Raw genomic sequence first — 25,699 nt, 5'->3', positions numbered from 1 at the left:
GAACCATCAGTGAAAAGAGCGTAGCGTGTTTCTTCTGCTGGCAGCTGGTTATATGGTGGAGCTTCTTCAGCCCTTGTCACTTCCTCTTGTTCTTCATCTGTGAGACCAAAATTTTCACCTTCAGGCCAGTTTGTAATTATTTCCAAAATCCCAGGGCGATTCAGTTTACCAATACGGGTGCGCTGTGTGGTAAGAGCAATCCACTTGCTCCATGTGGCACTGGTTGCATGATGGGTGGAAGGAACCTTTCCCTTGAACATCCATCCTAGCACCGGTAGTCGGGGTGCCAGGAGGAGTTGTGCTTCAGTGCCAATCACCTCTGAGGCAGCTTGGACTCCTTCATAGGCTGCTAAAATTTCTTTTTCTGTTGGGGTGTAATGGGCTTCGGACCCTCTGTAGCTTCTACTCCAAAATCCTAATGGTCGGCCTCGAGTCTCACCAGACACCTTCTGCCAAAGGCTCCAGGACAGACCAAGGCTCCCGGCTGCAGAGTAGAGCACGTTCTTCACATCTGGTCCTGTCCTGACTGGGCCAAGGGCTACTGCATGGGCGATCTCCTGCTTGATCTGAGCAAAGGCTTGTTGCTGCTCAGGGCCCCAATGGAAATTATTCTTCTTCCGAGTGACCAGGTAAAGAGGGCTCACAATCTGACTGTATTCAGGAATATGCATTCTCCAAAACCCTATGGCACCTAAGAAAGCTTGTGTTTCCTTCTTATTAGTTGGTGGAGACATTGCTGTGATTTTGTTGATGACATCAGTAGGAATCTGACGCCGTCCATCTTGCCACTTTACCCCCAGGAACTGAATCTCACGAGCTGGTCCCTTAACTTTGCTCTTCTTGATGGCAAAACCAGCTTCCAGGAGGATCTGGATGATTTTCTCTCCTTTCTCAAACACTTCTGCTGCTGTGTTCCCCCACACAATGATGTCATCTATGTACTGTAGATGTCTGGAGCCTCACCCTTTTCCAGGGCAGCCTGGATCAGTTTATGGCAAATGGTGGGGCTGTGCTTCCACCCCTGGGGCAGTCGGTTCCAGGTGTATTGCACTCCCCTCCAGGTGAAGGCAAACTGAGGCCTGCATTCTGCTGCCAGGGGAATGGAGAAAAATGCATTGGCAATGTCAATAGTGGCGTACCACTTTGCTGCTTTGGACTCCAGCTCGTACTGGAGCTCCAGCATGTCCGGCACGGCAGCGCTCAGCGGTGGAGTCATTTCATTCAATGCACGATAGTCCACAGTCAGTCTCCATTCTCCTTCAGATTTACGCACAGGCCAGATGGGGCTGTTGAAGGGTGAGTGGGTTTTGCTGACCACCCCTTGGCTCTCCAGCTCTCTGATCATCTTGTGGATGGGGATCACAGCATCTCGAGTTGTTCTATATTGTCGGCGGTGCACTGTCGAGGTGGCAATTGGTACTTGCTGTTCTTTCACCTTCAGAAGTCCTACTGTAGATGGATTCTCGGACAGTCCAGGCAAGGTGTTCAGTTGCTGGACACCCTCTGTCTCCACAGCTGCTATCCCAAATGCCCAGCTGAGTCCTTTTGGGTCTTTGAAATACCCACTTCGGAGGTAGTCTATGCCCAAAATGCATGGAGCCTCTGGGCCTGTCACAATAGGGTGTTTCTTCCATTCATTTCCAGTCAGGCTCACGTCTGCTTCCACCAAGGTAAAATCCTGAGATCCCCCTGTCACGCCAGCAATAGAAACAGATTCTGCCCCTACATGTCTTGATGGGATTAGCGTGCACTGTGCACCAGTGTCAACCAAGGCCTCATATCGTTGTGGTTCTGATGTGCCAGGCCAACGAATCCACACAGTCCAAAAAACACGATTTTCCCTAGCCTCTACCTGGCTAGAGGCAGGGCCCCTCTAAGCCTGGTTATCCTTCTTTCCTTTGGTATATGTCTTGGATGTTCCTTCAAGGGGATCAGACATGTCATCATCATCATACCTGGCAGTTTGGCTACGTGCAACTCGAGCTGCTTCCCTTTTGGTGGAACTCCCTTTGTGACTCTTCTCCTCCTTCAATTCACGCACCCGTTGTGCCAGAGCTGCAGTAGATTTCCCATCCCATCTCCTCATGTTTTCTCCGCAATCACGCAGGAAGAACCACAGCTCAGCTTGTGGGGTATACCTTCTCTCCTGATCTGGGGAATGCCTGCGTTGAGTGCCAGGACCTCTGATCTGTACTACTGAGATTTGGAGAAGGTCCTCTTTAATCTCATCTCTAAGTTTCTTGTGATTCTCCTCTGTCTTATCTTCTAATTTCTGCAGACGTGTTTCCACAGCTGCGATTCTTGCATGTGTGGGGCCATGTACGGCATCTGCGTATGCTCAAAGCTTCTTTGCCATATCCAGCACGGTCTCCTCCCTTTCATCCCGTTTCATCATTGCTAACGCAGATGCATATTCTTGTGGCCCAAGTCGTACCAATTTTCGCCACATCACGGATGTACATGGCACCAAGTCTGGATTCTTAGTTGGTATGTCATCTGAAAAAACAATCTCTGCCACTGCCATTTCTCTCAGGCGTTGGATCCCTTGTTCGATGGTTTTCCACTGCGTTTGCTGCATGTAGAGGTCATCTACACACAGATATCTTTGGGCTACACTTTCATGGACCCGTGCCCAGAGACTGCGAGGGTTAGCCCCCTCATCATCTCCTGGTCGATAACCGGATCGTGTGACAGGGATCCCAGATGCCTCGCTTCAGTGCCATCCAGAACTGTAGCTTCACCGGCGGGGTCCCACAGACGGACTAACCAACTAATTATATATTCATCAGGTCGTCGAGTGTAGTCCTTCCTCAGGCCACGAAGATCTTTCAGGGAAAAGGACTCAATATTAGCCTCTGATCTTGTGCCAGTTGCTTTGACTCTCGGTTTTGTGTCAGGAGGCGTTGAGGGTCCTTCTCCTGCATCATCATCATCCACTGGTCGATTGGTTTTGTCTGTGCACTTTCCACTTCTCGTGCTAGTAGCAACAGCCATTGGTTGAGGCTTGCTGTCTGGTTTAGCTACCAGCTTTGTAACTGGGAGGTTGGCTGCAGCCTGAGTAATTGGGGTAACTGTTGATTTATCTCCCTGTCCCCTTTCTTCTGGTTGCTGCCCTACAGTATCCAGCAATGTACGGTATGCATATGCCAGGGCCCAGCTTACTGCAATGATCTTTTTTTCTTTGGAATTATCCTGACACTTCTCTTTCAGGTATTTCCATACCTCAGCTGGATTCAGAATTTGTTCATGTGGAAAGTCCCAACCTACAGGGTCAGAAAATTCCTTCAGAATTTGGCCCATATCCTCCCATTCTCCACCCCACTCAGGATTTTCCATGCTTGGTTCAGGGGTCTCATCAGTCCCTCTAGAAATCTCAGCCCTCATTCTAGAGAGGCTGAAGACTGTATAGAGGAAACTTACCAGATTAAATGCCCGAAAGATGGTCTCTTTAACATTCAGGGGAAACTGAACACTCGCCAATAGTGATGTAACCGATTCAGAGGAGAAGAAGGAAAGGAAAGGTTGAAAAGCCTCATTCCCTGCTCCTCCTCTAACAAACTGGGTGCATAGCCATACCCATGAATCCTTTATATTTGGAACAGACTGCAGCACCTGAATAAACTTATTGGAAATCATAATCACTAGGCCCAGCCCAATAGCTATTCTAATCCGTGTCCCTCTACTGTAAAAGCTATGTGTTAGGGACAATACCGGGGCTAGTTGTGGATAAGAAAATAAACCAAGGGACCATAAAGGTATTAAAACCTCAAAAAAGCCTAGCGACCAGAAACAGATGAAGGCCTGCACCCCAAAAGACATTATTAATTCAAGCAGCATGGCTGGATGGCTAGGGACTGCTTTATCTTATCCCAATACAAAGTAATTGCCACTTCAATACAATCAGTACAGGGTTTTTCCACTCTCTCGTGCCACGCGCTGGGCGCCAATGAAATGTATTTGTCCTGGTTTAGGGCAAATGTGGGAGAAAACCTCCAATGGGGGCCCCCCCCGGGAAGCAAACCCACGTGGCCCTTTTCTCCCACCCCCCAACTGGTTTGGGAAGAGATTTCTCTGAGAGAAGTGGAAAAAACCTGTTTATTTCACAGGCACAGCACTACCCAGCACAAAAATGAACGATATCAAATTACAAAACCTCTCGCCGTTCAGAAAAGATGACAAACTTCAGAGGGTCTCTTTCCTGTGGGTGTTCGCTCTGTTATCAGTCCCTCTGGCGCTGGAAAATGCTGCTGCCCAGGCTGGGCTCCCGGTAGTCCACGGGTGCAAGCTCACGGTGCTCCCCTGAGTCCCCAGTCCAGAGCAGGTTCGATTTGTTTCAGAAAAAGGGAAAGAAAACAGTCCAGGAAGACCTCTCTGCTCTGGCTAGTTGGAAAGCCAAGGCGATCTGTCTCTTGTTGTTTGTTTGTGCTGTAGTCAAAACTCCTGATGGGGGGAAGCAAGTACAGTCTCTGATAACAGACTCGGTGCTTCTTTTCCACTCACTTTTACTCTTAGATGGAATTTTAAGAATACAAAACCTGTGTCTGGGTTAGGTGGACGAATGGGGATACAATTTAACATAATCAACCCAGGACAAAAGTAAATTCAAGTGGACCTTTCCTTCATCTGTTTGGGAGACATATTTTTTTTCTAAAAAAAGTGGAAAAAACTATTTATTTAACAAGCAAATATTCACAAATATGAGAAAATGAATAATATTAAAAAACTGAACTTTTTATTGTTCTGAAGAGATGGTAGATTTAGAGAGAGAGTCCTTTTTGTGGGGTGTAGCTCAGCTCACTCAGTCTCTTATCAGTCCTTTTTGTACTGGAAAATGCTGTCCTGAGCCCCGGTGGGTCACAGGCATGAGCTTCTGGTGTTTTTCTGGCTTTTCAGTCTAGAGCAAGGCTGATCAGTCCTAAGAAAAAGTAAAGCTGCAGTCCGGGGAACTTCTCTGCCTCATCTAGCTGAAAAAACTAAAAGCAAATGTTATAAATGTAATGGCAAAATAGGGTTAATACAAAAAGCGATTTATTATAAAACAATTTTAATCAAAAACAACGAGAGAAAAGAACCACAATAAATCAGCGCAGAGCTGGGTGGATAGGGAGACATCTATACCCGGAGGTACAGATTTACCCAAATCCACGAAGGAGGGTAGACTGTCCGGGGTTTTTATAGGGATTTTGTGTCCTGAGGCCAAAACTCCGAGCAGTTACTGTTCAACAAAGAGTTTAGATGGCTGGTTGAATGAATTTCCTGGAACCATGGAACTGAATCAATAGACGACTGGGCAGAGTCCGCTCGCATGTGAAAGGTTCTGAGTGCTTCTTGATTTTATCTTCCGTTGGGCTCTCAGGGTGAAGTGTCCAAGTCCGGTGCGGAGTCGATGGATATCTCTCGGCTGGGCTCTTCTTATTGTCTGGCCTGATTGCATCTTCAGTCGGGGCTTGCAGGAAGGGGTGCCCCAGTGCGGTGTGGAGTCGATGGCCATCTCGGCCTGGCTCCTTTCTTTGTTTAGCTTAATTGTTCGTGTCCTGCTCTTTCTTTCAGGCTGATGAACATCGCCTAGGGTCGTTACCACCTGAATAGGTAGTTACTTCTGGGTTTGGGGAAATTCTTAGGCCACACTATATTTTATATAATTTTTACATTGTTACAAATCCAGTTATATACTTATTTATTCTTTCACGAATTTTTATCCAAGGTTACATTTATCACAGTCCCCCGCCTAATAATTTATCACATTAAAATTCGTGTTATTTCATTCATTTCTATTGAGGGAGAACTGTGTAGTTTTAACTATATTTGTCTTTTTCCCAGTCTGTAAGTGAATTCTCACAGTATTCTTGAGAAGGGTTGTTTTTATTTTCAAATTTCTTTAAGGCTTCAACTGCCTTCTGGTTCTCTCTTTTCTCCTCTAACTTCATTAGTTTAGAGAAAAGAGTGGGTTTCCCTGGTGCCTTTTCTGGGTCAATTGGAAGAGTGGCAATTTGCATTCCTTACACAACAGAATGAATCAACCTGATGAAGCAAGGAATCAAACACGGGAGAAAGATGATTCCGGCAATTGAACAAGATATAAAGAACACTAACTTTTTCCACCAAGCCCCCTGTCTAAATATCTGGTCCCACCAGGAGGCTTGCAGAATTGAGTTCCATTTTTGAACTGGCACATGTGCTACCTTTTTTATTTCGGCAGCTAGTCCTTTTATTGTCTCTCCATAATCATCTATTTCCATGCAACACTCGGATTCATTGTATTTACCGCATACTCTTCCTTCCTCGGCTAACAAATAATCGAGAGCTAGTCTGTTTTGGTACACAAAAGCTCTCATTTGTGAATGTTGTTTCTCTAGGAGTTCTAGGGCCTCTGAGGTGTGGTTGGAAACCACTTCTACTACCGCTTGTAACCTGATAAGTCTGTTGAGAAGGTAAATGGGAGTCCTGTAACCCCAACTGCCATCGTTTGCCCAAGTGGCAGGCCCATAATACTTAATGATCCTTTCGGCAGGCCATTCTTCTTTCCATTTTTGACTGCCTCCTGCCATGGGTAGTTCCTGTTTTAATTCCCTTTTTTGTCTATTTAATGTTTCAAAGAGGGGAGCTCCCAGCAATTTACTTTCTGTTCTGGGTAAAGAAAAAGGGTCTAATTATTCCGAGAGTGCAAGACCCCTTCCATTTCTTAGGTAGCTCACTATATGCTTTTTTTGCCACATAACCAGTAAATGCCATCGGGAGCTTCCCAGCCTTTGTTTGTTCTTGACGGATCATCCCAATATTCTTTCAGGCCTTCTAGTGCTTGGAAGGGATTGGCCCCAGAGCTTTTGTACCAACATAGTTCAATTATTTCAACCCATTCGCAGTGATTACCCCGGGTGCGACTCCAATAGCCCGCGGGTGGTTCAGGTTGCTAAGTTTTTGATTTACTGTCAGAATTCACTGTGAGTGTGTTTATACACGGGGTATAACCTACTAAATCAGTGAATTCTTTTCCTTCTCTGCTAATGCAGACGGTACCAATTATCCTTTGGTCTATAACCCATCCCTCGGGTCTTTGTTTTGTTTTTGACATTTTAGAGCCTTCCCATTTTAGGAGTTGCTCTGGGGTGAGTCCCTCTCCCTTCCAAGGCCACCTTTCAGCCGATTTTAAACTGCCACAGATCCAACAGTTATATAGACCTAATTCTGTGGCTATTTCTTGCATTAGGTCTATGAAAAGATTCTGGTTGCGGGCTGGCAATCCCCAATTGCTGTATTGTCTCTCTAATTGCTCATAGTGCTCACTAAGAGAGTTAAGCCTCTCTTGTTCTGGTTTCTTTTTCCGAATTTCCACTTCTCGCCTCTTTAATTCTAGGGTTAGTTGTTTTATTTTGTTTTCAGGGTCCATCCCTTCCTCATCTCTGGAGAAGCAGAACACTTGATCGAATTGCAAACATACTCGGTTATCATCACTTTTTAACAAATCAAGAATTATCGGTTCATTACTAAAGGAGGCTTTCTCTTCATGTTTTAAATTTTTACCTTCTCAATACACTTTCCCCCTTATGGTACACATTTTTAAGTTTGCTTTATTGTAACACAAAGGGTTGACTTTATAATATGCTAAAAAGGTGGATTGTCTTTTTCTTCCTATCCAGACAGTTTTGTTACATTGGCTGCAGATTGGAATTGGAGGAAGCATTCCCACTTCTCTCTTATACCTGAAGTGGGTAGCTTTGGTTTTTCTTCTCATAGGAGTCTTAGACTGCCCGTCCTTAAAACCTGCCCCTGAGTGGTAACACCAGACCTCCACCTTTAATTCACAAAGATTATACTGAGTGCCGTTAGACAAACAACGTTCCGGAGGACAGTTAATTATTCGTCTGGTATCTGTGGCAGTCCGACACTGCTCACACTTCCCCAGGAGACGCTCCCCCGGAGGTACCTCCGGAATCATTCTCTCGGCCAAGCACACGGCTAGACTCAGGACAGTCAGGATTCCCCACCGGTGTATCTCTCTGCCTTGCCCTTCGCCCGTATAGAAATATACGGCGGGGATTACCATCTTCTCGGCAGCAAGGATATTCTTCAGGGGCCCTTGTAGTCCTTATGGCGTACCTTCTTTTGAAAGCAGCCCACCGAGACGACTTAATCTTGTCTGTCCTGCATGGTACCTTGAGTGTGTTTTGGCACTCGATTTCTAAAGCTTCTGCCTTGGAGTCTAGTTTACCTCTAATCCCCTTTTGAAAAAGCAGGTACCACTCAGGAGAGTCAAGTTCTAAAAACCCCGCCCGGGTGACAAGTATTAAGAAACGGCTAGTCAGCTCCTGTTCTTTAGTCAGACAATCGGTACACAATCCCTTAGGCTTGTACTCTCCCCAACAGTGGGTTACCCAAATTTGTTTACAATAAGCACATTTAAAATGTATAAACGGAAAACAATCACAGTTGGCGTTGATGTAACTTATCTGGTCTGCAGCTCTACAATCTCAGAACAATCATGTACTAATTTTTCTGAATAGAAACTGAGCAGGATTTTGTGCAGAAGTGGTTTTCAATTTCAAACCGGGTGAGCTGATTAAGATGGCTTCATATTTTAGAAGCCTGGAATCAGTCAGCCACTTCTCTGCTTTTTGCTGCAATATGTTTCTCACATCGTGGGGAGTGTAAACTACCAGGGGAGCCCCAAAAGTTATTTTCTTTGCCTCTCCCACCAACAGAGCCACTGCTACAATTGCTTGTAAACACATAGGCCAACCCCGACTAACAGGATCTAAGATTTTTGAAAGAAACCCTATAGGCTTTTTTTTGTCTGCCCATTCCTGAGTCAGGACTCCCTGTGCTGTTTGTCCACTCACATCCACAAACAACTGGAATTCTTTATTCGTATCTGGTAGAGTTAGTACCGGGGCAGTCATAAGAACAGTTTTTAATTTCTGGAAATTAGACTCATCCTGTTCAGTCCACTTCAGCCTGTCAGTGTTTAATCTTTCATATAAAAACTTCACTTTTTCACTGAAACCCTCAATCCACTGCCTGCAATATCCCAAGAGCCCTAGAATTTGTCTAATTTGCCTTTTTGTTTTTGGTGCAGGTAATGCAAGGATGCCTGCTACCCTCTCTGGGTCTAATTTTTTTTTTTTTCCCTTGAGATATCCAATGTCCGAGGTATTTTATTTCGGGCTCTGTGAATTGCAGCTTGGATTTTGAGACTTTCAAACCCTTCTTTCCTAGAAAGTTCAACAAGGCAATCGTGCTTTTTCTCACGCTCTCTTCAGTCGGTCCAGCTATTAGCAAGTCATCTATATACTGCAAAAGCTTTGTCCTGTCCTCAAGAACAAATTGGGTTAACATTTGTTCTAAAGCTTGCCCGAAAAGGTTTGGAGACTCCACGAACCCCTGGGGGAGGACCTTCCACCTTAGCTGTTGCTTTCGGTTTGTATCTGGGTCGTCCCACTGAAATGCAAAATAATCTCTACTCCTTTCATCCAGAGGGCAAGTCTAAAAAGCATCTTTCAAATCAATCACACTGTACCACACATCCTCCGGTGAGAGTCTATTTAGTAAGGTATAGGGGTTGGCCACCACCGGGAATCTAGTCCGGGTCCTAGCGTTTACCGCTCGTAGGTCCTGGACCAATCGGAAGCTACCATCCGTCTTCCTTACAGCCAGGATGGGGGTGTTATGTTGAGACATGCAAGGTTCTAAAATTCCCCCTTTTAGGAGGTCATCAATTACTTGTTTCAACCCCCTTCTTCCCTCCATCGGGATGGGATATTGTTTAACCCTTATAGGGTCCTCAGAGTTCTCGATTTCTATTTTGATAGGTTTGATATCTAGCTTTCCTACCTCTCCCTTTGAATGCCATACTTCAGGGTTTATTTTCTCCTCATCTTTAGGAGTCAACTTAAATATTTTCACCACCAATTCAGAATTTTTAATCATGATATTAATTCTTAAAGCGACAATCATGTCCCTTCCTAACAAATTGTAATCTGCTTCTTCCACTAATAGTAAATTCCCTAAGCAAATTTTATTTTCAGATTCTATTTCCGCATCTTTTATTACAGGCACTTCAAAGGGGTCTCCCTTTGCACCGATTACAAAAACTTTTTCTCTGCTAGCCACACATCCGTATGGCAATTCCTGCAGGGTACTTCTCTCTGCCCCAGTATCCACAAGAAAACTTACCTCCTGTCGTTGGGGGCCCACTTTTAATTTTATCAAGGGCTCCTTGGATGTTCCGGTCCCCAAATTAAAGAGCCCCTGACACCCCTAATCTTCCTGAAAAATTTTCTCATCTTTTATTCTTTGTTTACAATTCCGCTGAACGTGTCCTACCTGTTTACAGTAGTAGCATTCAGGGGGTTCTCTCCGTGGGGCTGGGGCTGCCCGGTGAGAACCTCGACTTTTTCCGGGTAGTGTTTTAAACTTACCCTGCATCTGCTCTTGTTTCTGGACCTCTTTTACCGCAGTTACTAAAACCTTAGCTTGCAATTTCTGCTTCTCATCTTCTCTCCTCATGTATACTTTTTGAGCTTCCCTTAGGAGCTCCTGGAGGCTTTTATCTTGCCACCCCTTGATCTTTTCTAATTTTCTCCTAATGTCCTCCCAAGATTTAGCAACGAATTGTGTTTTTAACAGAACCTCCCCCACAGGAGAGTTCGGGTCAGTCCCAGAGTAAATCTGTAAACTTCGCCGTAATCTCTCGATCCATTCAGTGGGTGATTCCTCTTTCCCTTGACACTGTCCAAAAACTTTGCTAATATTCTGGCCCCTAGGGACCGCTTCTCTTATACCTTGTACAATTATGCTCCTTAAATCCATCATGTTCCGTCTGCCTTCCTCCGTCTGTGCATTCCAGCTCGGGCTTACGCTAGGCCATTTCTGGTTACCTGGCGTCCCCTGTGGATTGCGTCTGTCCCAGTCTCTGATACCGGCTTGTTTAATCATCTCTCTTTCCTCCTGATTAAACAATGATCTTAGGATTGCCATAAGATCGTCAAAGGTATAAATACTACTCCCTAAAAATTCGTCTAACCTCTCAGCCACACCAAAAGGATCATCCAACAACCGCCCCATCTCTTTCTTAAATGCCCTTACATCTCCAGAGTTAAGGGGTACATTCACAAAACCGATCACTCCCGGGGCCGTCGGTACTTCCCTAAGAGGGAACAACCGGTGCCCTTCTTCACTCTCTCCCCATTCATTATCCACCATTCTCGCTCTCAAACGGGTTCTACTTGCGGGAGGGGAGTTGGTGATTGTGGGTTGCCTCCCCGTTATCAATTGTGGGAACTCCGCCGCCACCCGGTTGACGGGAGGGATCCCCTCCGTTATATGGGAGGGTCCCGGTTGTGGCGGCTGGACCGGCAAGGGCGGATAGAGTGATCCCCAGCCTTGTGCAGGAGAAACCTCCGAAGAGGCTACTGTGGCTACGGTGTTTGCAGGCGGGGAAAGGGGAAGGGCTGCCGGCATCGCTGCAGGCACCGAGTCTCCCGCTTGAGACACATGTATCTCAGTGGGTTGGTCTCGGGGGCCCAAGGGTGCTGAAGGCACCACTTGATCTACAGAGGAAGGTCCCGCCGGTCCATGATATGGGGGTGGTAAGTGGTCGAGGGGTTCCCAGGACTCAGCTCTCGACTCACATTTTTCTTTTTGTTTCATTGGGAATAGCCCTACTCTGACGTTTACCCAGAGCTTAGCATATTCCCTCTCCTCAGGATCTGAGGGGACCTTGTTCTCCACATAGGAGAATAACTTATTACACGTCCATTTTTCAAATGTGCCTAACACTGGCCAAGTGAGGTGACTTCTCAACTCCTGTCCTCCCCAAACCTCCATACAGTAATGTATCAATTTTGCCTTTGATTTCCCCTTCCTCTGGGGACAATCTTCCCAGTGTTTTAGCATCCACCCCAAGGGACTTTCCAGCAGGATGTCTGGTGATTCCTCCCCCTGATTGGAGGAATTTTTCCCTGTGCTTCTTCTTTGAAGCTTACTCTTTTTCTGCCCCATACTTCGCAAATATATATTTTCTTACCTGTCTTCGACTTCTCCGTGAGTCGGTATCAGTTTCTGCATTGTGTACTTACTCTAGGAATCAAAATTTTGCCGATACTCACCCTTCAGCGAGCTGAGCTGAGGTCTCTTGTAATCGGTACTTTTGATCCTCTTCCGGACCTCTACCTGGGTCTGTTAACTAAAGGGGTTTACCAGTTCCCGAGCTCGACAGGACGTATCCTTCCCCTTTTAGTTCCTTGCGATCAGTCCCCCGAGACACCCTTTGGCCTCAGGTTTTTACAAGTGTGTGTCGAGAAAAAAAGCTTTCACTCTGGATCGCTTCCTTCACGGCCGGCCAATTCCCTCGTGGGAGGATGGAAACGCGGCCTTGAAGTCCACACTCGCCCCGTGATCAGATCACGTCTCACACACTCGCCCGATCGCCCACCCAACCAGCAGTGCTTACAGCTATTTTCCTGCGTGGGTGTCTTTGTGCACAACAGACGTTTTACGAGCAAAACAAGCCGCGGCTTCCCGAAGGCTCCGTGCCTTCCCGAGCTCTCCGCTCCGGATCCGTTTCCTTTTTATTGTGGTTTTATCTCAGCCTAAATTTAGTTCGGACGTCGGAACGAGCTACGGGGGTTCTCAACTCACCAGGCTGCCAAAATCAGCGGGGGTACCCGTCCTGGGCAGTGAGATTCCCCGCAGTTTCTCCGATCCGAGTCACGGCACCAATCTGTTATAAATGTAATGGCAAAATAGGGTAAATACAAAAAGCGATTTATTATAAAACAATTTCAATCACAAACAATGAGAGAAAAAACCACAATAAATCAGCGCAGCGCTGGGTGGATAGGGAGACGTCTATACCCGGAGGTACAGATTTACCCAAATCCACGAAGGAGGGTAGACTGTCCGGGGTTTTTATAGGGATTTTGTGTCCTGAGGCCAAAACTCCGAGCAGTTACTGTTCAACAAAGAGTTTAGATGGCTGGTTGAATGAATTTCCTGGAACCGTGGAACTGAATCAATAGACGACTGGGCAGAGTCCTCTCGCATGTGAAAGGTTCTGAGTGCTTCTTGATTGTATCTTCGGTTGGGCTCTCAGGGTGAAGTGTCTAGGTCCGGTGCAGAGTCGATTGATATCTCGGCTGGGATCTTCTTATTGTTTGGCCTGATTGCATCTTCAGTCGGGGCTTGCAGGAAGGGGTGCCCCAGTGCGGTGTGGAGTCGATGGCCATCTCGGCCTGGCTCCTTTCTTTGTTTAGCTTAATTGTTTGTGTCCTGCTCTTTCTTTCAGGCTGATGAACGTCTCCTAGGGTCGTTACCACCTGAATAGGTAGTTACTGCTGGGTTTGGGGAAATTCTTAGGCCACACTATATTTTATATAATTTTTACATTGTTACAAATCCAGTTATATACTTATTTATTCTTTCACGAATTTTTATCCAAGGTTACATTTATCACACAAAGGAGAGCTCTCTCCCGCTATCTTTGTTGCAGACAACATGCACCGAGAGAGAGAGAGAGCTGTAGCTCTTTTCTTTTAAGTTTTTGAATACAGGCGCAAAAAAAATTTCACCACTTTTCTTTCTCTCCCCCTTTGCTCTCAGATTTAAGTTTAAAGTCACAAAACTTATTTCTGGGCTAAACAGATGAATGGGGATACAATTCAGCATCATAAAGTCACCCTAGGACATTCCACCCCTTATCCCCATATCATCAGCTTACTACCAAAACTACCATATATTCTAATTCTACACACACATGCATTTATCCATCCATTTATATATATATATATAGAGTATACAGTTATGTACAGACAATGGCAATGACATTTAGTAAACAGTGATATTTACACATGGTTTTCATCCAACAATCAGATGTCCTTGAGGTACACATCGTGTTGTTCCATTTTTCTGCATTATTCACCATGTGCAGCTTGGTCTTTGAGCAAAGACAACTCCATGAATGGGTTTGTTGGTATTCAAGGCAGAATTGATCTAAACAGTCTTCCCTAACAGACCTCTGACACGTATCATTGGGACTTTGTCTACTGTATGCAGGGGCTTAGATTGGGTTGGGCTTGATTTGTTGGTGGAACTTCAGGTGTTAATTAACCAGGTGGCTTTTGCTAGATGCTGCTCCTAATTTTGAAAGATCCCCCACCCAATGCTTTTAAGGTGGTTTTTAACAGTTCATTGTATTTCTCAACTTTGCTTGCAGTTGGTGCATGATAGGGGATATGGTATACCCATTTAATGCCATGTTCCCTAGTCCAGGTGTGTCGCCCTGAAAACTAAAGCCTTCTGATAATGTTTTCATAGTTTTAGTTACTTTCCCATGAAAGTTCTATAAACATAAGTTGTTTATCACATTCCTTCTAAGAAACGTCTTTTGATGGACATTTTGCATGATCAGTGTGCTTGGAAAGGTGGTAACTCAGTTATCCAATCCCTGGTCATTGTCGAGTATCTATAAATACTGGACTCAGAGAACAAAAGTTGGTTCTTTCCTGTTCTAACACTGAGAGGCGTTCATGTGAATCATTTAGTGTCCTGTTCTTAAAATGAGTCTTGTTGTTTGATTCAGTCTTCTCAGGGGTACTATGTCTCCAAAGGACTTGATTTTAAATACTTAGGATGGTGTTATAGGCTGTAGTGTGAGGCACAGCATAGGTCTCTAACCATTTTATGGTGGTTTCTACCATTGTGAGCACGTAGTGCTTACCTTGGCGTGTTTGGGGCAATGTGTTGTAGTCAATTTGTCAGGCCTCTATATTTATATTTGGACTACTGCCCACCATATCATAGGGGGGGGTTTTACTTGCTTGGCCTGCTTGATTGCAGCACATGTCTCACAGTCATGGATAACTTGAGAAATATTGTCTATGGTTAAATTCACTCCTTGGTCTTGTACCCACTTATAGGTGGCATCTCTACCCTGATGACCTGAGGCATCATGAGCTTATCGAGCTAGGAATAATTTTTCTTTGTGTTGCCAATTTAAGTCTATCTTTGACACTTCTATCTTTGTAGCTTGATTTACCTGCTCATTATTTTGGTGCTCTTCATTAGCCCTACTCTTGGGGACATGAGCATTTACATGGCAGACTTTCATAGATAGTTTTTCTATTCGGGCAGTGATGTCTTTCTACTCTTTAGCAGTCCAGATTGGTTTTCTCTTAGGCTGTCAATCAGTCTTATTCCACCTCTCTAGCCATTTTCACAGAGCATTAGCTACCATCTATGAATCAGTGTAGAGGTAAACTTTTGGCCACTTTTTTCTTTCAGCAATGTCTAGGATTAGTTGAACGGCTTTGAGTTCAGCAAGTTGGCTTGATCTACCTTTTCTTTCAGCAGCTTCTGCAACTTGTCATGTTTGGCTCCATACGGCTGCTTTCCACTTTTGTTTCATTCCTACGATGCGACAGGAACCATCAGTAAAAAGAGCCTGGCGTGTTTCTTCTGCTGGCAGTTGGTTGTATGGTGGAGCTTCTTCAGCACGTGTCACTTGCTGTTGTTTCTTTTTGCCAGTGAGACCAAAGTTTTTACTTTTGGGCCAGTTTGTAATTATTTCCAAAATTCTAGGGCGATTAAATTTTTTAGTACAGGCGTGCTGTGAAATGAGAGCAATCCTTTTGCTCCATGTGGCATTGGTGGCATGGTGGATAGAGGGAACTTTTGCTTTGAACATCCACCCCAGCATTGGTAGTCGGGGTACTAGGAGGAGTTGTGTTTCAGTATCTGTTACCTCTGAGGTGGCTTGGACTCCTTCATAGGCTGCTAAAATTTTCTTTTCTGTTGGGGTGTATTTGGCTTTGGACTCTCTGTAGCTTCAATTCTAGAATACCAGTGGTCAGCTTCGCGTCTCACTAGGCACCTTCTGCCAAAGGCTCCAGGACAGACCATGGCTCTCGGCTGCAGAGTAGAGCACGTTCTTCACATCTGGTCCTGTCCTGACTGGGCCAAGGGCTACTGCATGAGCAATCTTTTGCTTAATTTGGGCAAAGGCTTGCTATTGTTCAGGGCTCCACTGGAAAGTAGTTTTTTTTGCAGGTAACTAGGTAAAGAAGGCTTACAATTTGGCTGTATTCAGGAACATGCATTTTCTAAAAGCCTATGGCACTTAGGAAAGCTTGTGTTTCTTTTTTGTTGGTTGGTGGAGGTGTTGTGATTTTGTTCATGACATCGGTGGGAATTTGGCGTCATCTATCTTGCCACTTCACTCTTAGGAACTGGATCTTTTGAGCAGGTCCTTAAACTTTACTCTTTTTGATGGCGAAAGCTGTCACTCTATTAGGAACGGCGAGAAGAACGACACAGACTCTCTTGGGAGTCAATCAGGAGAATTTCTCCCAGTTTATTGCTTCAGGTCTTTTTTATAGACCGATACGTGAAAGTACAGAAAGGAAAACTCTTATTGGTCAGTAAACTAACACATCACCATCATTGGTCAGTGGGGTACACCACCCCTCGACCCTCTCTTGCCAGAAAACAAGGAACAGACAAACAGCACCTGCAAGGCTGTTCCCTATCTCTGAGGATTGTTTTAATTCCTCCTTATGAATTCCCAGGCCACTTTTCCAGGCAAGACTGAGAAAGCCATGTGGCCTGCAATTTCCACAGGCACTATGCTGTCTGCTTCAGAGTTAGCATCCATTGAAAGCAGCTTTTAGGAGAATTTGGATGATTTCCTCTTTTTTTTGAAATATTTTTTGCTGCCCTGTTCCCTCACACAATGATGTTCTTGATGTACTGCAAATGTTTTGGAGCTACAGTCTGGGGAACTTCTCTGCCTCAGCTACCTAAAAACAATAACTAAAAGCAAAGGAGAGCTCTCTCCCACTGTCTGTGCTGAAGACAACACGCACCAAGAGAGAGAGAGAGAGCTGAAGCTCTTATCTCTATGTTTTTGAATACAGCCACAAAAAAATTCCACCGCTTTTCCTTCTCTCCCCCTTTGCTCTCAGATTTAATTTTAAAGGCACAAAACTTATTTCTGGACTAAACAGATGAATGGGGATACAATTCAGCATCATAAAGTCACCCCAGAACATGGGCTAGCTACTGGAGGGATTCTTATTGTGCATATGCATGTATTTTCCCTTAATGATCTTTCATCCTGATCAGCCGGAAAGAGGAACAGGCCATTAGTGCTGTTTGTGAGAGTGCTGCTGTATTTTTCTGTATTGCTCTGTGTGGCTGGCTTTGTAAGCACATATTTTGTGCAAGTGTGCCAATTTGAAATATACTCTCACTTAGTCTTGCTTCTTTTTCGACCTGGTACTGTGGTAGCCTTGCCTGTACTGAGCTACCAGCTTCAGCACCTCCTAATTGAGTGTACCCTTATAGTAGTTTAGATTCACCAATTTGAGTTTCCCAGCCAATGCACCAAATAATGTGGTGGGTTTTAGCACTGGCTAAAATCGCCAGGGCACTTACTCATTTCTTGCTCTGAGATATGGATTAGGAGAAGGGCAAAACAGGCTTAAAACTTAAAAGGAAAAAAGAAACTTTATTAACAGGACTACAAGAATAAGAAATCAGAATAAAACCTCCAGAAACCTTTTCTCCCCCCACCCAACCTTTTTCCTTTCTCAACTGACAATGCAGAGAAAACCTTGGATGTTATAGTACCAACTATACAATAGTCTTTCATCAGTTCTTGTAGGGAGAGGAGTTTTCTCTTGGCATTCCATGGAGAGTTCTCCACTAGAAACAGTTTTCTTATGGCTTTTAATTTCTATAAATGGCCGCCACCCTGGCAGAAATTCTGCCATTGTGCCCTCCTCCCATTTTCACAGCCCTCCTAGAGGTGTGTCCATGGGCCATGAACTCAAGGGGTATTATTTTAAGGATTAGTTATTCAAAGGCAAAAGTTCTCTCCATCTGTCTCTGTGATCATCTCTGGGAACAGAGATTTTCTTCTTCCCTCCCTGGGGACAAAGGGTCTTTCTCAGCTCTCATCTCTCTCTCTCTTCAAGCTTCTCATGGGATCACAGCTACTCCATCATCTGCTTAGCTTCATCAATGGATATCTTTGCTCAGACCTACAGATTGAATACTTCATTCCCCCCAAATACTCTTTCATGAATTAAAGGAGTTATTTTTCAGAACATTATTGTCCATCTCCAAGACCCTACCAAAAGAATATTTCAGTTTATTAAAGCATCTCCTCATTCTCCTTCCATCTGAGGCTTGACTCCTTCTTTTGACCTTGATGTTTCATGTTGTCTCTGTACATGTTGATCGCTCCTGTCTTTTTCTCTCTTTGGAGAGAGGATCAAATTCTGCAGGTCTCATCTGTGTAGTGAAAGGGTTAAATCTGGCACAAAGCCGCGGCAGGCAGTCATGGTGTCAGATTTCAGGCCGGCAGCTGCTGGGAGGGACCTGTGCAAGCCAGGGGGAGGATGTTGGTGAGATGTCAGCAGCCGTGGCCTGGCCCAGCCTAGGGCCGGGGGCCCCCCCCCGGGAAGGCCTTCGGCCACCCCACCAGAACGGGACCTGGAGGGCTTCCCAGGAGAAGCCAGCATTGCAACACAGCTTGGCCTGGCCTGGGGGGTCCTCCGAAGTCTCCATCCCCCGCCTGGGAGCCACTGGAGTACAGCCCAGCCCCCCGCACAGGCCTCAGGGGAGTGGGCCAGCCGCACCAGAGTTCTGCTACTTTTCAAGGCCGGAAAGAAAGAGGAAGAAGTTCCCGGGCTTGGATTTTTAAAAGGTGGTATTCACAAAGGTGAACTTACTTTTCAGTGGTGCAAAATGCTGTTAGATCTCAGAACTGGACAGCTATTGGCCTGATCTCAAGCAGAGAAGAAACTCCCAGCAGCCTCTCTCAGAGAAATCACTTCCGTGGGTGTTTCCCACATCTTTCCCTAAATGCCAAACTATCACAACCTTTTAGATAAAACAGCCAGTTTCCACCTAGCGTTGTGTAAAGGTAAGAGCTTACGAGGAAAAATGATTTATACTTTTTGTTAAAGAAGAGTTCAGACCCTGGGTTGTGAGGCAGTCAGTTTATTTCAGCTCGAGCTGAGTGCCTCCAGAGAGGTACTCTGAACAAAGAAATCCTTGGGCCTTTATACTTTTACAGTCTGTGCACCTGATCTTCATGTGCACTGCATGCACCACTTGGTCCAATGGTGATTTATGGTCTGGGATCTTCTAGCACCTCATTGTATTCTTTCTCCATGTCCACATGGGCAGGCCATTAGCTGCTCTTCAGTTTGGGCCAGCCTTTGCACCCTCTTCTCAGTACCAGGGTCTCAACCCCTTAAATGAAGGTATCCAGTCTTTCTCTATTTCCTCCCCTGCTTAGCCATTCATGATAATGAATGGAGTTCATTTAAAGTGTACCTATGCCAAGTTTTGAGTAGGGCCCACTAGTGCTAAGCTGTGAGCAAGTTACAATTGAACTTAAACCTACACAATTAATTTCTAATATTCTATAGGTAAACTTATTTTAATTCCCAACAATCCCTCCTTTGGTTTTAATCAGCATGCCTGCTAATATTTTAGACAGAATTCCTAGAATTTCTCAAAGTGCCTATTCATTTTCAATATTTTAATATATAATATTAATGTAAGTGATAGATATAACAAAATCAAACCCAACAAGACTATCATGGGATGCAACATGAAGTTAGCAATTTCTGTGGCTGTCAGTGACCAGCCTTCTTACAAGTGAATGATGAATCCAGGAATCTTTTCATGCAACTTTACTGCATAATAAGTATGCTGTAATACAGTGTAAGGACCATTTCAGTTCAAATTTATTCTTTCTCTGATAATTTTTTACCCATACTTGATCTCCAGGTTGAATATAATATGCTTTTATTTCAAGTGGCACTCCCTGATACCAATAAGCTTGTCTCCTGTAAGTTTCAAAAGTTTGTTGCGCATACAATATCTATTGTGTCACCCATTCATCTCCATCTAATAGGCTGGTACTTGCCAAGATACAAGTCCCAGGCACTGCCAAATGTCTTCCAAACAATATTTCTGGCAGACATAGTCCTGTGGGTTGCTTGGGTGCATTTCTTATCTTTCATAAAACTAGTTTTAGAGCCTCTGGCCGTTTTAATGCTGTGTGCATACATACTTTGGCTAAATTTTCTTTGATTGTCCTATTCATCCTCTCTACATTCCCTGACAATTGGGATTGTTAAGGAGTATATAACTGTTGTAAAATTCCCAATGCCTTAAATATTTGAATGCGTATAGCTGCTCCAAAATGTCAGACTATCTGAATTTGTTATTTCTGTTACTCAATACCTAGGAATTATTTCCTTCAGTAAAATTTTTACTATGGTTCCTGAACCTTCCTTTTGGGTAGGAAAAGCTTCCACCCACCCCAATAATTGCTCCACTGTCACCAACAAATGCTTATATGCTAATGATGATGGCATGTCTGCATAATCATGTACTGAAAAGGAAAGTATGCTGGGGATTGTACACCCTTATGTATGATCAAGGGTCTTGGTAACAATTAAATGCAGACAAGTTTTGCAACCCCCCACAATCCTTTTTGCAGCAGCATAAATTCCCAGTGCTGCCCACATTCATGGCACTTGGTTTGTGATGTTTTCAGTGCTGCTGTGAGATTGATTGTGGAACCATCTTACAATGACCAATAAATACTTTATTCAGTAAAACAGCCTTTCATCCAGTTGTTCACACTCCATCTGTCTTGGACAGCTTCTCGCTTTTCCCAGTTTCTTCTCCAGTCATACCTCTTTAGATAATTCAGTTATACCTGGTAAGTTCAGTCCTTCCAGATTTGGAGTCACAAGCATAAAAAGCTGTACCTGCTGTCTGACTGCTGCTTTTGCTGTGGCATTGGCCAGGGCATTTCCTTGGGGTATGAGCTGCGCAGTGTATCACTGATATTTGCTCTGGGAAATGTATAGCCTTTAGCAGTTTCTTTATCTCTTTTTCCATTTGCCATTTCTTTTCCTGCTGTAGTTAGAAATTCTCTCTCCTTCCATAGCATCCCTGCAGTATGACAATCCAAAAGCATATAGTGAGTCAGTATAAATATTCAGTCACCTGTTTTTACCTTGTTTCACTGCTTGTATAAGGGCTATCAGTTCTGCACCTTGTGCACTTATTTCTGCTAGCAAGGCTTCTGACTCTCTTACACCTTTGTCATCCAGAACTACATATCCCATCACACACTTTCCATCCTGGTAATATGAGGATCCATCCACATACAGGGTTAAATCAAGGTTTAACATAAGTTCATCTTTTAAATGCTCCCATGGTTTGCTAGGTGTCATAAGGAGTCTTCTGCAATCCTAGTGTGGAGTACCATCTGGCAATGGCAAGAACATAGCAGGGTTCAAGGGATTGCAATGTCTTAAAATTATGTTGTCTGCCATCAGCAAAATAAGCTCATACATATGAGTTCTTTGTGGTGGTAGGGCCTGAGTTGCATATTAATTCAACAATATTTCCACCTCATGTGGCATGAGTATGTACAGCTGATGTCCTCAAATCCAAGAATGGCTCTTTTCTACCATCTCATCTGCTGTGACTATAGCCCTAGTACACTGAGGAGTACCAGATCCAACAGGATCTAACTTAGCTGAATAATATGCTACAGTCATCTAATGTGATCCGAGTTGCTGTGTATTTACTCCACTAGCTACTCCCTTTCTCTCATGTCTATGCAAATAAAAAGGCTTAATATAGTCTGGCAAATCTAATGCCAGTGCACTCATTAAAGCTTTCTTGACAGTTCCAAATGCTTGCTTTCTTTCTGGGCCCCATGTCAAAGGTTCAAATTCTTCCTACTTTTTGGCTTCAGCTAAGGGTTTCATTAACTCTCCCTGCCCCAGAATCCCTGGTCTACAGAATCCTACTTGTCCTAAGTAAAACCCTTAACTGCTTTTTTGTCTCTGGCTGGGGTAAATTTATGATCACTTTAATTCTGTCTGGATCTATTAACCTCTGCCCTTCTCTTAGGATGAATCCCAAATACTTCTGCTTGACACAGCTGTAATTTAGATAGAAATGTAGTGTCCTTTCTCAGACAATTCTGTACATAACTGGCATATACTGTACACTTATCTTTTGAATTACTATCAATTGTCGCTCTATTAGGAACGGCGAGAAGAGCGACACAGACTCTCTAGGAGTCCTTTAGGAGAATTTCTCTCAGTTTATTGCTTCAGGTCTTTTTTTATAGACCGATACGTGGAAAGTACAGAAAGGAAACTCTTATTGGTTAGCAAACTACTACATCACCATCATTGGTCAGTGGGGCACACCACCCCCTGGCCTTTTCCTGCAAAGAAAACAAGGGACAGACAAACAGCACCTGCAAGGCTGTTTTCTGTCTCTGAGGATTGTTTTGAATCCTCCTTATGAATTTCCCAGGCCACCTTCTCAGGCAAGACTGAGAAGCTATGCGGCCTGCAACTTCTACAGGCTCTCTGTTTCAGAGTTAGCATCCACAAGCAATAAATCATCTGCATACTGTACTAACACTGAATCTATGGATAGTTGTACATCTTCCAAATCTCTTCAATATTTGTAAAAATATAGTTGGTGCTCCTGCAAAGCCTTGAGGCAACCTTGTCCAAGTTAACTGTTTCCCTTCCCAAGTGAAAGCAACCAGTAGCTGGCTTTCTTCTTCCACTGGAATACTAAAAAATGCAGTAGTTAAATCTATGACCACAAATACCCTTTCCCAGTGTGGAATTTGTAATAAAATTTTTGATGGATCTGGTACCACTGGACGTGGCACTATCACATGCTCATGAATTTTTCTTAGGTCCTGTATAAATCTATATCCTGGACTACCCTTTTCATTGATTCTGGTTGTGGTAGCTGGTAATAATGGGGTATTATAAGGGGATTCACATTTCCTTAGAATACTGTTTCTTAAAACCACATAAATTAGGTTTTGAATACTTGGACGTGCTTCCCTGGGGATAGGATACTGCTTTACTGCAGGTGGAACACCCCCCTTGGTTTTTATCTGCACTGGTTATGCTCATTGCAATAGTCCTATATCTGTGTTTGTCTGGCTCCACAATAACTTTGGGACTTTCTTCAATTCTGAGGGTATTCCAAAAGCATTTCTGGTTATACCTTCTTTCAGTTTTTCTTTTATTATATTAATACCCATAACATCTAAATCTATTCCTTCTGATGCCAACCTTATTTCTACATCCAAAACTTGCAACAGATCCTTTCCCAGGAGACACACGACTGAGTCCTCAGCTATTACAAATCTTCTTTGTGTGCTCTTACTTACAAATCCTCTGCTCCTATCCTGAGAAATTTTTGCCAACACTGGTGCCAATAAACTCACTTTCTGTTCTTTTTTTTCACCTTTCATTCTTCCACCTTTTTCCTTTTTTCCCTTCCACATATACGAATGTGGACACACTCAGTATTTTTTAACATTTATAATTTTACTGTACTAGATTTCAGCTATGTTCTTTTTACCTCTAGATGACAAAAACTGAGAATAAAGCATATGAGCCTCTATATATACATTTACACTTGAAACAACTCTAAATGGCTTTCCTACATCCCCAAGCTAAGTCTCTGGGGGACCACAGATAATAGCTGTAAAATGTTAACATGTGCATAGTATTTGGTTGAGCTATGGGTTGCATAGCAGTGGAATTAGACACTGCTTGCAGGGACATAGGGTACAGCCCTATAGTTTGTGGCAGTGGCACGGAAAGGAGCAGAAGCAATCAAGGGGCAGAAAGAATAAAGCAACTGTGATTGCAGGGAGGTGGGTAGAAGCAAAACCCACCGGAGTGCCTGAAACAATCAAAGCACCTTCAGTGTAGACAGAAATGTCCTCCCTGGTGTCTGATACAGGTTCTGGGATTGTAAAGACAATGAAAGATTTGAAGGTTGAGATAATGAGAGAGAGAAATCACATAAAGGCTTGGGTTGATCAAAATAAACATTTTCCTTCTTCACAAAGTATATATGCCAATACTATAAAGCCGTTCAATGACTCAACTTGCAAAAGAATAAACAGACTACATGATTTTTACACTAGCAAACAACATGGCTCTTCCTGAATGTTAGAAAACTAAGTCTGATGGTGCTGGTGAACCATCACTTTTCTCCCCATCCCTTTTTTTCCAATAGGTGAGCTTGTATTACAGGTAAAATCACTGTAGTTGCACTGTGCTCTCACAGCAAATCTATGTTAAATATTTTAATTTAAAATTACTCAGTGACACCAGCATTTCATATGTTGGTATTGGCGCCATAGCTGAACCAGTGTTTAACAATATGGGGAGATAATCTCTGGCTAAATGAATCATCTAATAGTAAAGCCTCAAGATAAAATGTAGTCAATCCATCCAGACCTCAGATTTGGCATTTTAAAGTTTAACTTCATGTAAGCAGCTCACATTTTTGCAAAGGGTAGCTGGAGGGCTTTGATCTTGTACCCTTATAAACACCCAAGATGAACTTACACCACAGGAACTTAAACAGAAGTAATGTAAGTTCTTAATATGATTTTCCTGGGAAATGGTATTACCTTATTTGCCTAGTTAACTCCTTGAAAATGGCAGGAACAGTGAGAAAACCATATGTTTCCACATAATACAAATCATAAAGCATCCTCAGCTTAGTATGTAGTCTGTGGCTTGCTGCCAGCAATACTTTTTCAGAAACACCAAAACTGGGAAATCTGCTCTGAACTTCTTTGCTGTTCTGTCAAAAAGTATAATTTCTATAGAGTACTAGATATGCACATCCCTGTTCTTTAATAGACCTATTACAATGCTTTCCGCCCTTTGTCAGGACAGCATACAAATGTCTGTGCCTATTCAGCATTTTAAAGCTTATGTCTAACAAGCATCTTTTCCCAGAATCACTCTAGGAACTGAAAAACAATACTGTCACCATTCAGAATTTCACCTTCCTCATTCAGAAATACTAGATTGTGCATTGACTTACAGAAGAAGTGAGACAACTAGGCTCATAAACACAAACACAGGTGAAGCTAAAAGTCACTAGTGCTTCTTATTAATTTCCAGCAGTCTCATATGAGTCCCCTATACTGGTCCAAGTCTCTCAAAATTCAAGGCCATGACTAAAGCTCCTCCAGTAACCTCTCATTAGTATATATTTCACAGCATTTCAAGGCTGCTAAGCACTAAAATAATTGATCAGGTGTGGCGGGTTGACCTTGGCTGGCCACCAAGTGCCCACCAAAGTGCTCTCACTCTCCCCCTCCTCAACAGGACATGGGGAGGAAATAAAATGGAAAAACTCATGGGTCAAGATAAAGACACGGAGATTGCTTACCCATTATGTCAGGGGCAAAACAGTCTCTTACATGGGGAAAATTAATTTATTGCAAATAAAAATAGCGTAAGATAGCAAAGAACAAAGACAAAACTAAAAACACATTCCCCCTCCACCCTTCCCAGGCTCAATTTCACTCATGATTCTTGTACCTCCTTCCCCCACAAGAAGTGCAGGCAGATGGGGAATAAAGGGTTGCAGTCAGTTCAAAACACTTCATCTTTGCCACTAATTCTTCCTCACACTTTTCCCCTGCTCCAGAGTGGGGGGGTCCCTCACACAGGATTCAGTCCTTCACAAAACTGCTCCAACATGGGTCCTTTGCCACAGAGTACAGTCCTTCAGGAACAGACAGCTCTAGCATGGGTCACCCATTGGCCATAGATCCTGCCAGAAAATCCTGCTCCTACATAGGCTATTT

General features: G+C 43.8%; 1 protein-coding gene and 1 pseudogene across 1 annotated transcript in view; one reads left to right on the top strand and one right to left on the bottom strand.

Annotated features, from left to right (window-relative positions):
• Positions 1-2,994, bottom strand: part of LOC148183296 (uncharacterized) — a 36,857-nt pseudogene extending 33,863 nt beyond the window's left edge.
• LOC148183294 (E3 ubiquitin-protein ligase KCMF1-like) overlaps positions 1-25,699 on the top strand; it is a 146,037-nt gene that overhangs the window by 38,479 nt on the left and 81,859 nt on the right. The gene's annotated exons all lie outside the window — the stretch shown is intronic.

The sequence above is a fragment of the Pseudopodoces humilis genome, chromosome 12 (genome assembly GCF_049639895.1).
Source record: "Pseudopodoces humilis isolate 2021_Gansu_Grassland_sample_001 chromosome 12, ASM4963989v1, whole genome shotgun sequence".
In the NCBI taxonomy this organism is placed as follows: domain Eukaryota; kingdom Metazoa; phylum Chordata; class Aves; order Passeriformes; family Paridae; genus Pseudopodoces; species Pseudopodoces humilis.
This window is presented reverse-complemented; position numbering and strand designations above follow the sequence as displayed.